This window comes from Lepus europaeus, chromosome 1, assembly GCF_033115175.1.
Source record: "Lepus europaeus isolate LE1 chromosome 1, mLepTim1.pri, whole genome shotgun sequence".
Classification (NCBI taxonomy): Eukaryota; Metazoa; Chordata; class Mammalia; order Lagomorpha; family Leporidae; genus Lepus; species Lepus europaeus.
Genome location: NC_084827.1, coordinates 20,984,683 through 21,000,334, shown reverse-complemented (window position 1 = coordinate 21,000,334; position 15,652 = coordinate 20,984,683).

Here is a 15,652-nt window from a genome sequence, read left to right as displayed (position 1 = left end):
GGAGCAGGCGGGTGTTTGGCCAGTGGCTCGCCGCCGCGCTCTGAGCCTGGGAGCGCCCTGGGGGTCACGTGGGCCGGGCGCGCTTTCCCTCCGGTCCGGCGTCCGTGTCGTGCGTGGAAAATTCCCCGAGTGTGGCAGTGGCCGCCAGGTGTGCGCACCCGGGGGCGGCCGCATCAAGCTAGTGGGTGTAGAACTGCGCGCCGGCGCGGAGAGTTTGGACGGGAAAAAGCCGCACTCCTCTCCTCGTGTTCACCGGCCGCCTGCACTGGAGATCCACCTGTTGGCCCTGTGTGTGTGTAGCAAGAGAAAGTGCCTGAAACCCCATTTTCAAAATGCGGAGGAAAGTGTGTAAGTTAATTTGTCTTCGACCGTTTGCGCACCAGCAGCAGCTTGATTTTGGGCAGAAGCAGCAAAGGGACTGAACGATGATCTACACACACAGAGCGACGAGCCAGTCACATAAGTATTGCATACGGGCATTATCCCTCTATATAAAGCCAGGCTATGAATCAGTGGAAGAATAAATTGTGATACTTTTGTATGGTGGTGGTACGCAACCAATAAAAATCACATTTGTGTCATATTTACTTGTTTGGAATGTACTTAAAAATGATTTTTGGGGGGAAATGTGACACCTTAGCAATGGGCTCTGATGTTGGAATTAGGATTTTTGCTTTTTGCACTTTAAAAATTTTGTGAATTAAGCATTTAAATCTTTAATAAGTTTGTAAAGTCAAGATGACTGCAATGTAAAATAATAATAATAAAGCCAAAAAATAAGATACTAAGTGAAATAAACATTGTGAATGGGGGCAGGATTGGTGATGTAGTGGGCTGCTCCACTTCTGATCCAGTTTCCTGCTAATGGCCTGGGAAAAGCAGTGGAAGATGATTCAAGTGCTTGGGCCCCTGCTATCCACATGGGAGAGCCAGGAAGAAGCTCCTGGCTTTAGCCTGGCCCAGCCCTGGCAATTGTGACCATTCTGGGGAGCGAAACTGCAGATGGAAGATCTGTCTCACTCTAGCTCTTTCAAATATTTTTTTTAAAAATCATGAATATTATCCAAAAAATGCAGTGAAGAAGGACCGGAAGGAAAAGTAAAGATATCAACGATGGAGATCTTTGATAAAATAGAGGTGAAGTATTTGGGGAACATCTTTTCCTGCTTCTATATGAAAGCATGTTTATTGCATATTTGGAATACCCAATTCTAAATTTCCATAAAACTGAAAAGGTTTGCTTCAGATATGAAAGTTGCTAACCAAATGTAACTAAAAAAATTTTAAGTGTTTTATGAGTAAATGCAGTGCTATTTATACCCAGGTCAAAGTGGTCATTACTAAAGGGTCCTCAGAATTTCTTGCCAGCAAACAATGTTAGTCTTATAAAATTAGAGACAAGATTGAAATATCTGTGTAGGTAAAGTAAGTATTAAACACTAAGTCATAGAATTTTAAAGACAGAAATAAACCATGGAAGTTATCTAATAAACCTAATTTTATAGATAGGAAAACTAGAGAGATTAATGTGCCATAGGTCAATCAGCAATAAAACTCTGGGTAAAGGACCTAGAATTCTCCCTACAATAGCAATAGCAATGGCTGATATATATTGTATGAGTAATATGTTTTAAGCTCAAGTATTAACTCATTTAATCTTATCACCAACCCAGTGAAGTTTTGCTACCCTTCTGTTCTACAGGTAGAGAAACTGAGACAAAGAGGATAAATTGGATAGATAAGTTATTGGCTGATAGGCAGCTAAGCCAGCATATGAACCCAACCAGTTTGGCTTTGACACTCATGAACTTAGCCATTATGCTGTGTTGCCTCACTAGACCATAGCTATTTGAGCTGCCACTGTGTTATTTGAATAATAAGCCAGTAGACCCTAGCAGTTGTGAAAAATACTACATATTTAAATGTTGTGTACTAGTTGATGAAGTGGAAATGGAGTTGCTAGATCATAGGGACTTAATTGAAATTTCACAAGGCTATAGAGTTTAAGAGACTTTGGACATGATCTAGAATTATCATCCTTTGAAAATGCACACAAACTATGCCTTCCATTTAATTGTTCAGTGTCATATTTAGCAATACTCTTTGACCCTTGAAAGCCTAGAAGTACATTCTATAGTTAAAATTATTTTGAGGTGTCACTTGAGGTGACAACACTGAAACACACATACATGAAAGACTTTCAGAAAGATAACAAAATACATGTTATGAAAATGCAATGCATGGGTCCCCCCTCCCAAAAAAATAAACTAACACAACAGGATCTAGTTTGAGGCACAAAAAGGACCTCAATTTGAAAAGAATCCCTATCAGAGCAACATGGATTCTGCTAAAATTGAAGCAAGAACAAATGCTAAATTTATAGTGGTGAAGTTGGGATGGAAAAATGGTAAAACTACCAGAAGTTTGTGGAGAAAATACCTCCCAGAGAAATCTGAAGTGTCAAATAGATAATTTGTTTCAAGAAAGGACACAACTGTTGTAGATGAAGCCTGCAGCAGTAGACCCTGCACATCAATATCTGAGGAAATGAATCTGGTTTGTGTTGAAGAGAACAACAGAGACAAAAGCCAGCACCACAGGCTGAAATAATGGAGCAAACTTTCTACTCCATAAGTGCCGAAACTGTTGTGCCCAGATTGGCTGCAGACAGGAACAGAACTTTCAATGGAAATGTTCAACAACTGAGACCAAAACCCTGAAGCATTTCTTCAAAGAATTGGAACAGAAGCTAAAACGGCTTTACCAACATGATCCTGAAGACCAAACACAGTCAAAACAAAGGCTGGCAAGAAGTGAAAGTTCAGTCAAAACAAAAGTGAACCAACCAGTGGAGAGCCAAGGTCCTGACAGTAGTTTTTTGGGGGAATGCCCAAGGCGTTTTGCTTGTTGACTTTCTAAAGCACCAAAGAATGATAACCACTGCTTCTTAGGATGGTGCTGTGAGAAAGCCAAAGCTTTGGCAGAAAAACACCAAGACAGCTCCACCAGAGAGTTCTTCATCACCACAACAATGCTCATTCCTGTCATCAAACAAGGGCCATTTTGCAAGAGTTTTGATGGGATAGCATTAAGCATCCGCCTTACAGTCCTTATTCGGCTCCTTTTTGTTTCCTAATCTTTGTAAGACATTTTTCTTTAACAATGTTAAAAAGACTGTTTTGACACGATTAAAATTCCCAGCACCTTTAGTGATGGGCCAAATGGCTGGTATCATTTACTATTTTAAAAAAAATCTGGAACTTGCTGGAGGTAATGTTGAGAAATAAAGTTTATATTTTTTTCTTTTCATTCCATATTTCCATGAACTTTTCAAAGTCCCGTTATACAGAGAGTCATATATATTGTTAAGGCACAACAGACTGCTCCAAAGTTAGTGGTTTAAAGACAGTTCTGTGATCTCAATTCTTTAGATCAGTGATTTGTGGGCAGGCTTTGTCTGGAATAACTCACAGAGGTGCTACGGTTATCTAGCGGTTTGGATGCACTAAATGCACTCTGATTGCTGGTGTTGACTGTTGGCTGGAACTGCCTTCTTGTAGCCTTTAATCCTCAGACTAGCCTGAGCTTCCTCATATAGTAGCAACATGCCCCACCAATAGGGAGTAGAAGCTGCAAGACCTCTTGAGGCTCTAGGCTTGAAAGTTACATGACATTACTTGCACCACATTGAGTTAGTCAAAGCCAGCCAAAGACTGGGCGGATTCACAAACTGAAGAAATAGACTCACTTCTTGATAGGGGAAGCAGCAAGGTCACATTGCAAAGGAATATGTATACACTAATGGGAAGAAATACTGAATGATCTCTGATATAATCTATTACAATATTGGGACAAGTATTGTGGTGCAGCAGCTAAGCCATTGCCTGCAGTGCCAACATCCCATAGTCCCAGCTGCTGTACTTCCAACCCAGCTTCCTGATAATGTGCCTGGGAAGACAGTGGAAGATGGCTTAAGTTCTTGGGCCCCTGCCACCCATGAGGGAATCCCAAATGGAGTTTGAAGCGCCTGGCTGCAGACTTCCCCAGCCCTAGCTGCTGCTGTAGCCATATGGGGCGTGAACCAGTGGATGGAAAAGATATCTCTAAGTCTTTTTTTTTTTTAAAGACATACTACAATATATAATTATTTCAAGAATGATACCAGCTAATAAAAGCAGTTGACTTTTTTTAAAAATGCTTAGTAATTCCTTTAAGACTAGCCAAACAAGGAAACATTAGTCAAACCTATTCTTTAAACTGACTTGGTAGATTTGTGACCTTCTATAGCCAAACTTTGATGATGCATTAGCTTTTCTCAGTGGACTTGTTTTTCTTATCATTGGCTTTTTAAAAAATCCATTCTTAGATCCCCATTCTGTTCTAAAACAGAGTAAAAATCTTAACATCAAGTAGAAGCAATTGCAGTTCCTTACAAGACCTATATACTCTGTTCCATATTAGCTCTGACTATGATATGGCATTTTATAACATAATTAAATCCACTATTGTGTAAAATATAGGCCAAAGTAGGTCAAGAGGTTAGAAAGGGTCATGGACAGGCCGGCGCCGCGGCTCACTAGACTAATCCTCCGCCTTGCGGCGCCGGCACACCAGGTTCTAGTCCCGGTCGGGGCACCGATCCTGTCCCGGTTGCTCCTCTTCCAGGCCAGCTCTCTGCTGTGGCCAGGGAGTGCAGTGGAGGACGGCCCAAGTGTTTGGGCCCTGCACCCCATGGGAGACCAGGATAAGTGCCTGGCTCCTGCCATCGGATCAGCGCGGTGCGCCGGCCGCAGCGCGCCAACCGCGGCGGCCATTGGAGGGTGAACCAACGGCAAAAGGAAGACCTTTCTCTCTGTCTATCTCTCACTGTCCACTCTGCCTGTCAAAAAAAAAAAAAAAAAAAAAGAAAGGGTCATGGACAAATTAATTTAGAAGAACAAATATTAAACTTGTTCATTATCATTATAAAGAACTTAACACATTAAATATTATACAAACAAGATGAAAAGAAAAGAAGACTTTCCCTAAGATGGTTGTTTTAAGGAGGGTAGGAAATAGAATATTAACCGGTTGGATGCCCTTGCATGGCCTGAAACCTTCCATTGGTATTGCTAAAGGCACACTTAGATCTTGCTGCCTAGATGACACAATGATATACCATACTGCTTTGTGGACACCAAGCCATACCTTACCAGTCTTTCATTCAAATGCATGCCATGTGCCATTTAACTGAATTCCATGAAAAAAAAAAAAATGCTGCTTGGTGGAGCTTTTCCATAAGTCTCTAATATAATGTACTACATTTGCTAAGTACTGTATATTTTTTCATTGAATCCTTTCCAAGATCTGGGTTAGATAGCCCATTATACAATTAAGGAAACAGGCAATTAGTGTCTGAGGTAGGATTTAACCCTAGATCTGAGTCTAGAGCCTGTGCTTCAAGTGATACATGAGGACACTGCAAAATGTAGAAAATGAAATAAAAACGTTTATTTCAGTGCAAAAAAATTTTGAAATGTGTGCATAGTTGTTTCAGTAATACACACTATCCACGAACTTTTTGAAGATCTCCTATTCTAATTGCCTAAAATGCTTTTCTCCGTCTCAGTCCTGTCCTTGGAAAGATCCTCTGAGTTACATTGCTAAGTGCTCTTGAAAGAGACCATCTGAGTTTTCCTAGTCTGCAAAACTAGCAGAGCCAGGGCCAGTGCTGTGGCATAGTCAGGTAAGGCTGCCACCTGCAATGCTGCCATCCCATACGAGTGCTGGTTTGAGTCCCAGCTACTCCACTTCCAATCCAGCTCCCCAATAATGTACTTGGGAAAGCAGCAGAAGAAAGCTCAAGTGCTTGGGCCCCAGTACTCCTGTGGAGACCAGGAAGAAGCTTCTGGCTCCTGGCTTCAGCCTGGCCCAGCCCCAGCCATTGCAGCCATTTTGGGGGATTGAACCAGCAGATGGAAGATCTTTCTGTCTCTCCCTCTCTCTTCCCCTTCTCTGTAACCCTGACTTCCAAATAAATCTTTAAAAACAAAACAAAATTTAGCAGAGCCAAAACTGAGTTTATCTCTTCCTTTTCCAAATTTTAATAACAGTGCTGTTGTCCATTCAGGTGCTTAAGGTAGAAGCCTTGGAGTCAGAGGAACAAATGTAAAGTAATGAAAATTAGTTAATTACACAGTTTCTCCTCTCACTTATCCCCAACACCTAATGTAGAACCACATGCTGTTGGCTATATCTCAGAAAGGTCTTCAAAAAACAGTTTCCTCTCTGCATATGGACTGTCAATATTCTATTCCCAAACCTTATTGCTGAACCATTGAAATGGTCTCCCTATCACCCTTTATGTTTTCTTTGACAGGCAGAGTGGACAGTGAGAGAAAGAGACAGAGAGAAAGGTCTTCCCTTTTGCCATTGGTTCACCCTCCAATGGCCGCCACGGCCGGCGCACTGTGGCTGGCGCACTATGCTGATCTGAAGGCAGGAGCCAGGTGCTTATCCTGGTCTCCCATGGGGTGCAGGGCCCAAGCACTTGGGCCATCCTCCACTGCACCCCTGGGCCACAGCAGAGAGCTGGCCTGGAAGAGGGGCAACCAGGACAGAATCCAGTGCCCCGACCAGGACTAGAACCCGGTGTGCCGGCGCCGCAGGTGGAGGATTAGCCTATTGAGCCACAGCGCCGGCCTTCTATGTTTTCTCTAGCACAAATCTCTTCCCTTATTCTAGTTTTCTACACTATGAACAGAATTGTAGTCCAAACAAATTTGTTACTCATTAAATCAGATTCCTTATGACTGCCAATTGCATACATGAATAAGCCAAATTTAAACAAGGATTAATAAAAATGTGTTTGAAAGTCAGAAAAATCTGAAACTTCCAGCTCCATTACTCATGAATTTTGTTACTCTAAGCAAGTGATAACCTCACCTGAACTTTAATTTCCTCAGCTGTACGTTACTTTCAGAGTTGTAAGATATCAGTGGGGGCTGGTACCATGGCTCACTTGCTTAATCCTCCACCTGTGGCACCGGCTTCCCATATGGCCACCGGGTTCTAGTCCTGGTTGCTCTTCTTCCAGTCCAGCCCTGCTGTGGCCCTGGAGGGCAGTGAAGGATGGTCCAAGTGCTTGGGCCCCTGCACCCGTATGGGAGACCAGGAAGAAGCACCTGGCTCCTGGCTTTGGATTGGCGCAGCGCTGGCCGTAGCAGCTATTTGGGGAGTGAACCAACAGAAGGAAGACCTTTCTCTCTGTCTCTCTCTCTCTGTCTATAACTCTACCTGTCAAAAAAAAAAAAAAGATATCAATGAAGAAAGCACCCAGCTGGACCTATAACACAGTACACAACAAATACTAGTATACCTGCTCCTCCCACATCTTCATATACTTCATACTTCAAATACATTAGATTTCTTATCCTTTCCAGAAATCAGCAAATCAAAAAATAGTTAACCTAGGTGGGAAGGAGAATGGGACATAAAGGAAATGTAAGGGGTCATAACAGAGATGTTGGTTACTTAGGTGTATCAGTTGGAGTTGTACCACCATGGCAGGAGGTTAAGTTGCAGTTTGCATTGCCTGCATCTCCTATTGGAGTGCCAGCTGGAGTCCCTGGCTGCTCTACTGCCAGCTAATGTGCCTGGGCAAACAGTAGCAGATAGCCCAAGTAATTGAGTCACTGCCACTCATGTGGGATACCCAGATGGAGTTCCTGGATCCTTTCCCCTGACTCCTGGCTTTGGCCTGGTCCAGACCTAGCTGTGTGGCCATTTGGGAAATGAATTAGCAGATGGGAGAGATTTTCTCTCTCTCACTTTTTCTGTTGCTCTGCTTTTCAAATAAATATTTAAAATTGTACCAACTTTAAATTTTAAAATTTTTTAAATTTTAAAAATTTAAAAAGTTGAAGTAAGAGTGAGGGTGAATGTGGGTAGCAGCACAGATGATGCATGGCTGGATGTTGATAACAGGTATGGCTCTGTGATAAATACAGGGGTCATTTTACTGTTCTATTTTGTATCTTTAAAATTTTATGCAAGTTAAAAATATGAAAATATGGTCAAATTTATTAATAAAATGCTAATTAAATCTTAATGAGCTACCAGGGCACATCCAACAGAATGGCTAAAATTGAAGACAGATCTAAGTGCTGATCTGGAATTCCTATTGAGGGGCTGTGGAGCGACAGGAACACCCATTAACTGCCTTCCTAGCTTGGATTGGTGCTGCTCTGGCCATTGTGGCCACTGGGGAGTGAGTCAGCAGATGGAGGACTCTCTCTGCCTCTGCCTCTCTGTAACTCTGCCTTTCACATAAAGAAATCTTTTAAAAATTTTTATATATATATGGAATAGATGGCTTCATAAAAACCTTTGGGGAGAAGGGAAGTAGTAGTAATTCATGGGGAATGAACATAGAGAAGGCTTCTGGGCACTTGGTGATGCTCTGCTTCAATAGCAGAACTAGGTGATTGGAGGGGCATTGTGGCACAGAGGATTATACCTGAGTCCCTATCAGAGTCCCTTGTTTGAGTCCCAGCTACTCCATGCTTCCCGTCTAACTTCCCAATGATGGAAGGAAGCAAATGATGGCCCAAAACTTGAGTTCTTAACCACATACATTGGAACCCTGGTTGGAGTTCCTGGCTCCTGGCTTTGACCTGGCCGGCTCCTGGCTTTGACCTGGCCTGCCCCTGGCTGTTGTGGGTATTTGGGGAGTAAATTTATGGATGGAAGATTTCTCTCTCTCTCTCTCTGCTAGTCTTTCACATAAATAACTCTTGTTATGTACCTGTTTCTATTATGGTAAATCATTGAATTGTCACTTTTTTTGACAGGTAGAGTTATAGACAGAGACAGAGAGAAAGGTCTTCCTTCCGTTGGTTCACTCCCCAAATAGCTGCTATGGCCACCGCTGTGCCAATCCAAAGCCAGGAGCCAGGTGCTGCTTCCTGGTCTCCCATGCGGGTGTAGGGGCCCAAGCACTTGGACCATCCTCCACTGCCCTCCAGGGCCACAGCAGGGCTGGACTGGAAGAAGAGCAACGGGGACTAGAACCCAGTGCCCATATGGGATGCTGGCGCCACAGGTGGAGGATTAACCAAGTGAGCCACAGCGCCGGCTCCAAATTGTCACTTTTGATTTTGCATTTTGTATATGTTTTATTGCTTTCAGATTTCTTACTATGTGGTATTTAGAAATGAATTTCTGAATAGTGAAGAAATAGACAGATCAGAATAGTGGTTAATACTATATTTGAAGTGAAATATCACTGGAAAGTAAACTGTGATAAGGTAAAATGTATACCATATAAATCCTAAAACAACTTTTAAAATAATTGAGTAGTGGTTACCTTTAGGGGAAGAGGATTGGACATTGATACTGGATAGGAGTTGATTTTGGAGTTACTGGCCATTTTGTAGATTTTTTGCCTTAATGATGGTTGCATGCATGTCTTCTTTAAAATAATTCATTAATGGCTATGTTTTATGCACTTTATGAATGTGTATGGTATTTCACCATAAGAAAGTAAAAGCAACTAACCTAGATTTTAATGCCCCTGAATTACATCTGGCATAAAATTAGAAATGAACCTTCCAAGGTTTTGTTCCTTTGTTCATGCCACTCCTTAGGCCTGAACATACCCTTCCCCTCTGCCCGGACAACCCTTTACTCCATCCTTCAGAATGCATTGTCAGTGCATCTCCATGGAACCTGCTCCACAGGCATTAGTTGCTCCATCCTCTGCTCCTACAATATATCTCTGATCAGTTGTCTGACTCCCATTAGTGTGAGTTCCCCAGGAACTTAGTTGACAAATTGCTCCTCTTTGCCATGACATTATCTAGCACACTTCCTAGCACATAATAGGAAATCATTACCAGATATTGGATGGGCTTGAGTGAGTGACTTTCCATTTCTATTGAGCTACGGGAGAAATATTGACAATATTCATGCTTTACAACAAGCCTAAGAAGGAAAAGTTTAGTGGTGAAAAATCAATTTTGGCTGTTTGGTTTAGTTAGGTTCTTAGCCTAATAAAAAAATCATTTTTATTATAGAGAACTATAAAAGGAAAATTAAAGGAACCACTATTTTATAGCATTAGAAATGCTATGGAATATATGCCATATCTGGATACTTAAAGCTAATGGTTGTCAGTAAAGAATGTGATTTTTTTTTTTACAGGGATGGTTTTTATTTTGTTGTTTGATTGGCTTTTGTAACTTTTAATTTTGTTTTTTTAAGCATTTTTTATTTGAATTTTAATTAGCTTTTTAAAGATTCATTGTGATTTGTAGATACAATTCCAAGCATATAATTATATCTCCTTTCCTCCCTCCCACCTCTTTTCTTCTCCCTCCTTTTTTTTTAGTTTTGATATTTAAAAAATTACATTACAGCAGCTGGTGTTGTGGCATAGCAGGTAAAGCTGCCACCTGCGATGCCAGCATCCCATATGGATGCTGGTTTTAAATCCTAGCTGCTCCACTTCCCATCCAGCTCCCTGCTGATGGCCTGGAAAAAGCAGTGCAAGATGGCTCAAGTGCTTAGGCCCCTACACCCACGTGGGAGACCCAAGAAGCTCCTAGCTCCTGGCTTCAGCCAGGACCAGCCCTGGCCTTTTCAGCCATTTGGGGAGTGATGGAAGATATCTCTCTCTGTCTCTGTTTCTCTCTCTCTCTCTGTAACTTTCAAATAAATAAATCTTTTAAAAAAAATAAAGAAATTGGCATTACAGTAAAAGGCTTAATACTTACTGAGTAATAAATTTAAGAAGAACCAAAAAGACCCTAGTTTAGTGTCATTATAGACAATGATAGTTAAATAGAAAAATAACCATTTCGCCCACATACAGTAAATTTTAAAGTAATCAGACTATTAAAACTATAGTATAACTCTCTTAATCATTGGTTTCACAAGGGTATAAAACAGATCTTTACAAACTTGCAGTAATACTGATACAGGCCTTGCTTTTTTCTTTCTTCCTTGTTTGTTTTTTAAATTTTAGCTACCTCATATAAGGGAGAATATATGGTATTTGTCTTTCTGGGTTTGGCTTATTTCACTCGACATGATATCCTCCAGTTGTGTCCATTTTGCAAATGGTAGAATTTCATTCCTTTTATAGCTGAATAATATTCCATTGTGTATGTATACCATATTTTCTTTATCCATCTAATGATGGACACCTTGGTTGATTCTAAATTTTGGCTGTTGTGAACGGTGCTGCTATAAACATAGGTACAGGTATCTCTCTCTCCTTTTCTTTTTTTCTTTTTTTTTTCTTTTTTTGCAGGTGTCTCTTGGATACGTTGTGCTCAAGTCTTTTGGGTATATGCCTAGTAGTGGGACTGCTGGATCACATGGCAAGTCTATTTCTAGGTTGTTTCTGTTTTTGAAGATTTATTTATTTATTCGAAAGGCAGAGTTACAGAGAGGCAGAGGCAGAGCTAGAGAGAGAGGTCCTCAGTCCACTGGTTCACTCCCCAAATGACTGCAATAGCTGTAGCTGAGCTAATCCTAAGCCAGGATCCAGGAGCTTCCTCCAGGTCTCCCACGTGGGTGCAGGGGCACAAGGACTTGGGCCATCTTCTGCTTTCCCAGGCCACAGCAGAGAGCTGGATCAGAAGTGGAGCAAAAGAGACTTGAACTGGTAGCCATATGGGATGCCAGCACTGCAGGTGGCAGCGTTACCTGCTGTGCTACTGCTCCTGCCCCCATTTCTAGTTTTTGAAGAAACCTCCACACTGTTTCCACAGTGGCTGCACTAACTTACATTCCCATCAATAATGTATAAGTATTCCCCTTTGACTACATCCTCGCCAACATTTGTTACTCTGTGTTTTGGATTTTAGCCATTCTGACAGGGGTGAGGTGATATATCATTATGGTTTTGATTTGTGTTTCCCTGATGACTAGTGATGCTGAGCATTTTTTCATATATTTCATGGCCATTTGTATTTCTTCTTTTGAGAACTGTCTATTGAAGCCTTTTGCCCATTTCTCAACTGGATTGTTTTTTGTTTTTGTTTTTTTATTGTTGGGTTTCTTTAAGTTGCTGATATATTCAGGATATTAATCCTTTGTTGGATAGATAGTTTGCAAATATCTTTTCCATTCTGTTGGCTATCTCTTCTGAGTTTGATATGGTCTCATTTGTTTAGTTTTGATTTTGTTGCTTGTGCTTTGGGATTCTTATCCAAGAAGTTATCTCCTACACCAATGTCTTGATGTGTTTCCCCTACTTTTCTTCCAGCAACTTCATAGTGTCAGGTCTTAAATTTAAGCCTTTGATTCATCTTGAGTTTATTTTTGCATATGGTGAGAGATATGGATCTAATTTAATTCTCTACATATATAATCCAATTTTGCCAACATCATTTGTTGAAGAGATTAACCTTACTCCACTGTATGGTCTGAGCACTTTTGCCAAAAATCAGTTGGATGTATGTGTGTGAATTAATTTCTGGGCTCTCTATTGTGTTCCATTGGTCTATGTATCAGTTTTTATGCCAGTACCCTGCTGTTTTGATTACTGTAGCCTTTTAGTATGCTTTGAAGTCAGGTATTGTGATGTCTCCAGCTTGATTTTTTTTGTTCAGGATCACTTTGGCTATTCAGGGTCTTTTGTGATTCCACATGAATTTTTGGATCTTTTTTCTAACTCTGTAAAGAATGTACTGGTATTTTGATAGGATTGCATTGAATCTGTAAATTCTTTAGGTAGCATAGACATTTTAATAAAGCGATTCTTCTGATCAGTGACCAAGGATATATTTCCATTTTTTCTGTGTGTTATTGATAATTTCCATCATCAGTATTTGATAATTTTCATTGTAGAGATCTTCCACTTCTTTGGTTAAATTGTTCCTAAATATTTGATAATTTTTGTGGCTATTGTGAATGGCAATTTTTTCTTGATTTCTCTTTCTCTGAGTTCACCATCAGCATACAAACAAGATACTGGGGTTTTTTTTTGTTTGTTTATTTTGTAACCTGCAATTTTTACCTTATAACTTTAGTGTCTATTATCTGAAATCGGGTATACTATTCTTTTAAATAACCAGAAGTTCAGGAAACTTAAACATTGATACAATACTGTATTTTAATCTGATTTTGATTTTTGTCAGTTATCTTAATAATGTCTTTACTGCATGATTTGCTCCATGTTAATTTAATGTTCCATTAAATTGTCATTGCTCTCCTTTTACCTGTAATACTTCCTCAGCCTTTCCTTGTCTTTCATGACAATGACATTTTGAAGAATACAGATCAGTTATTTCACAAAATTAGGCTATTAAGATTTGTCTGATGTTTCTTCATGATTAGATTGAGATTATATTTTTTAAATGGAATACAATATCAGTGATATGGTCTCTTCCTCATGGTATCACATCCAGAGGCAATGGTATGTCTATTTGATAGTGATCCTGATCAGTTTCTCAACTGTTGAGTTACTATTTTTCTTTTGTTATTAATAAGTAATTTGTGGAGAAGTAAAAATGGTTTTATTACATAATCTTTTAAATAATGGTCATAGTAATCCTACTTAGGTTTTATAAAGTATCAATGTCAATGCAAAAGTAAAAGATTAAAAGTTCTCTCAACCTGTTGCTTGTTCTTGGAGAGACCGCCACTCACCCACTCTTCTAATTATCCAGGAAACACCTGCTCCACTATTAGGCTGAGACATCTGTTCCCAGACTCAAGTGCAGCTCCTATTACTTGAGTCAGGCTGTTTTCCCCTCCTGGAGCTAAAGTAGACCCTCAAGTATGGACAGATGGGACAACTGTGGGACAAGCAAAAATAGTAACTCCCATAAAAGTCAGCCTTAAGTATCCTGTCTATTTTCCCCATCAAAAACAATATCCTCTTGGGGCAATGCTATGGCATAGTGGCCAAAGCTGCCACCTGCAATGCCGGCATCCCATTTGAGCACCAGTTCAAGTCCCAGCTGCTCCACTTCTGATCCAGCTCTCTGCTATGGCCTGGGAAAGCAATGGGAGATGGCCCAAGTCCTTGGGCCCCTGCACCTGCGTGGGAGCCCCAGAAGAAGCTCCTGGCTCCTGGCTTCAGATTGGCCCAGCTCCAGCCACTGCAGCCATTTGGGGAGTGAACCAGCGGATGGAAGACCTTTCTCTCTGCAACTCTGCCTTTCAAATAAATTAATTAATTTTTTAAAAATCCTTTCATTCTGGAGGTAAAGAAGGTTAGAGCCTATCATTAAGAGCCTCCTCAAACAAGGAGTACTTAAAGGATGTGTCAGCCCCTACAATTCACCCATTATGGGCATTAAAAAGGGACCAGATAAATGGAGAATTGTCCAAGAGCTGAGACTCATTAATGAGGTAGTGGTCCCACTCCATCCAGTAAGTCCCCAGTCCTTTTACACCGTGACCCAGATATGCAAAGCTGCCAGTTTCTTTTCCATACTAAACCTTAACAGTGCCTTTTTCTGCATACCTCTAGACCCAGAAAGCCCAATCCTTTTTGCTTTTGAAAATCACTTGATGGGTTAGACAGCTCACCCGGACAATACTGCCAAATAAAGATTTTAGGGGGCCAGCGCTGTGGTATAATGAGTAAAGCCACCGACTGTACAGCATCCCATATGGGTACTGGTTCAAGTCCCAGCTACTCCACTTCTGATCCAGTTCTCTGCTGTGGCCTGCGAAAGCAGTAGAGGATGGCCCAAGTCCTTGAGCCCCTGCACCCACATGGGAGACCCAGAAGAAGCTCCTGGCTCCTGGCTATGGATCGGTGCAGCTCTGGTCATTGCGGCCATCTTAGGAGTGAACCAGTGGATGGAAGACCTCTCTCTCTCTCTCTCTCTCTCTCTCTCTCTCTCTCTCTCTCTGCCTCTCCTTTTCTCTGCGTAGATCTGACTTTCAAATAAATAAATAAATCTTTAAAAAAAGATTTATAGACAGCTCCCACCTATTTAGATGTGTCCCCTGAAAAGGAACTAAAGGAACAATCTCTTGAGGGGTGGTGGAGAGATGATTTAAAATGGAGATGGTTTGCTAGTCAGTTTCCCAGCTGAGACTCCAATTTTAGGCATTTGACTAGCACTCTTAACTTGCTAGCAAAACATGGCTACTGGGTGGGTATGCAAGAAAAAAACACAACTGGTCTACCAGGAAATAAACTATATAGGACTCATCCTCAATTCTAGGGAACAGAAACTGGTCCTCAGAGAGAATAAAATCCATATAGCAGATTCCTGATCCTACAATATTAATACAGCTCCAACTAACAAGTTATGGATCCCTAGGCAAAGGAAAACAGCAAAGCTCCTATGCCAGGCTCTATATCAGGCTCTTAAGAGCAAGTCACAGCTCCTCTCCTTTGTGAAAGAACCCAATAGCCTTTGCCCAGTTAAGAGCTGTCATGACTGGGGCCCCTGAACCCAGGCAGTCAGTTAGACTTGCTAACTGCTACTCAAGAAGACATCTGTGTCATGCTCTAAAAATGTTTTTTGGGGAGGGGGTTCAATCAGATTGAACAGGTATGAAATCATGTTCACAGTTTCATGGGTAAGTCCAGACAATTCTAGCACCAGGCTGAACAAGGCTAGAATTTTTGGCCTAATAACTAGTCATGGAAATTCTGGGCCCTACAGCTTCCACACTCTTGCTGCTTCTCTTTGGCCAT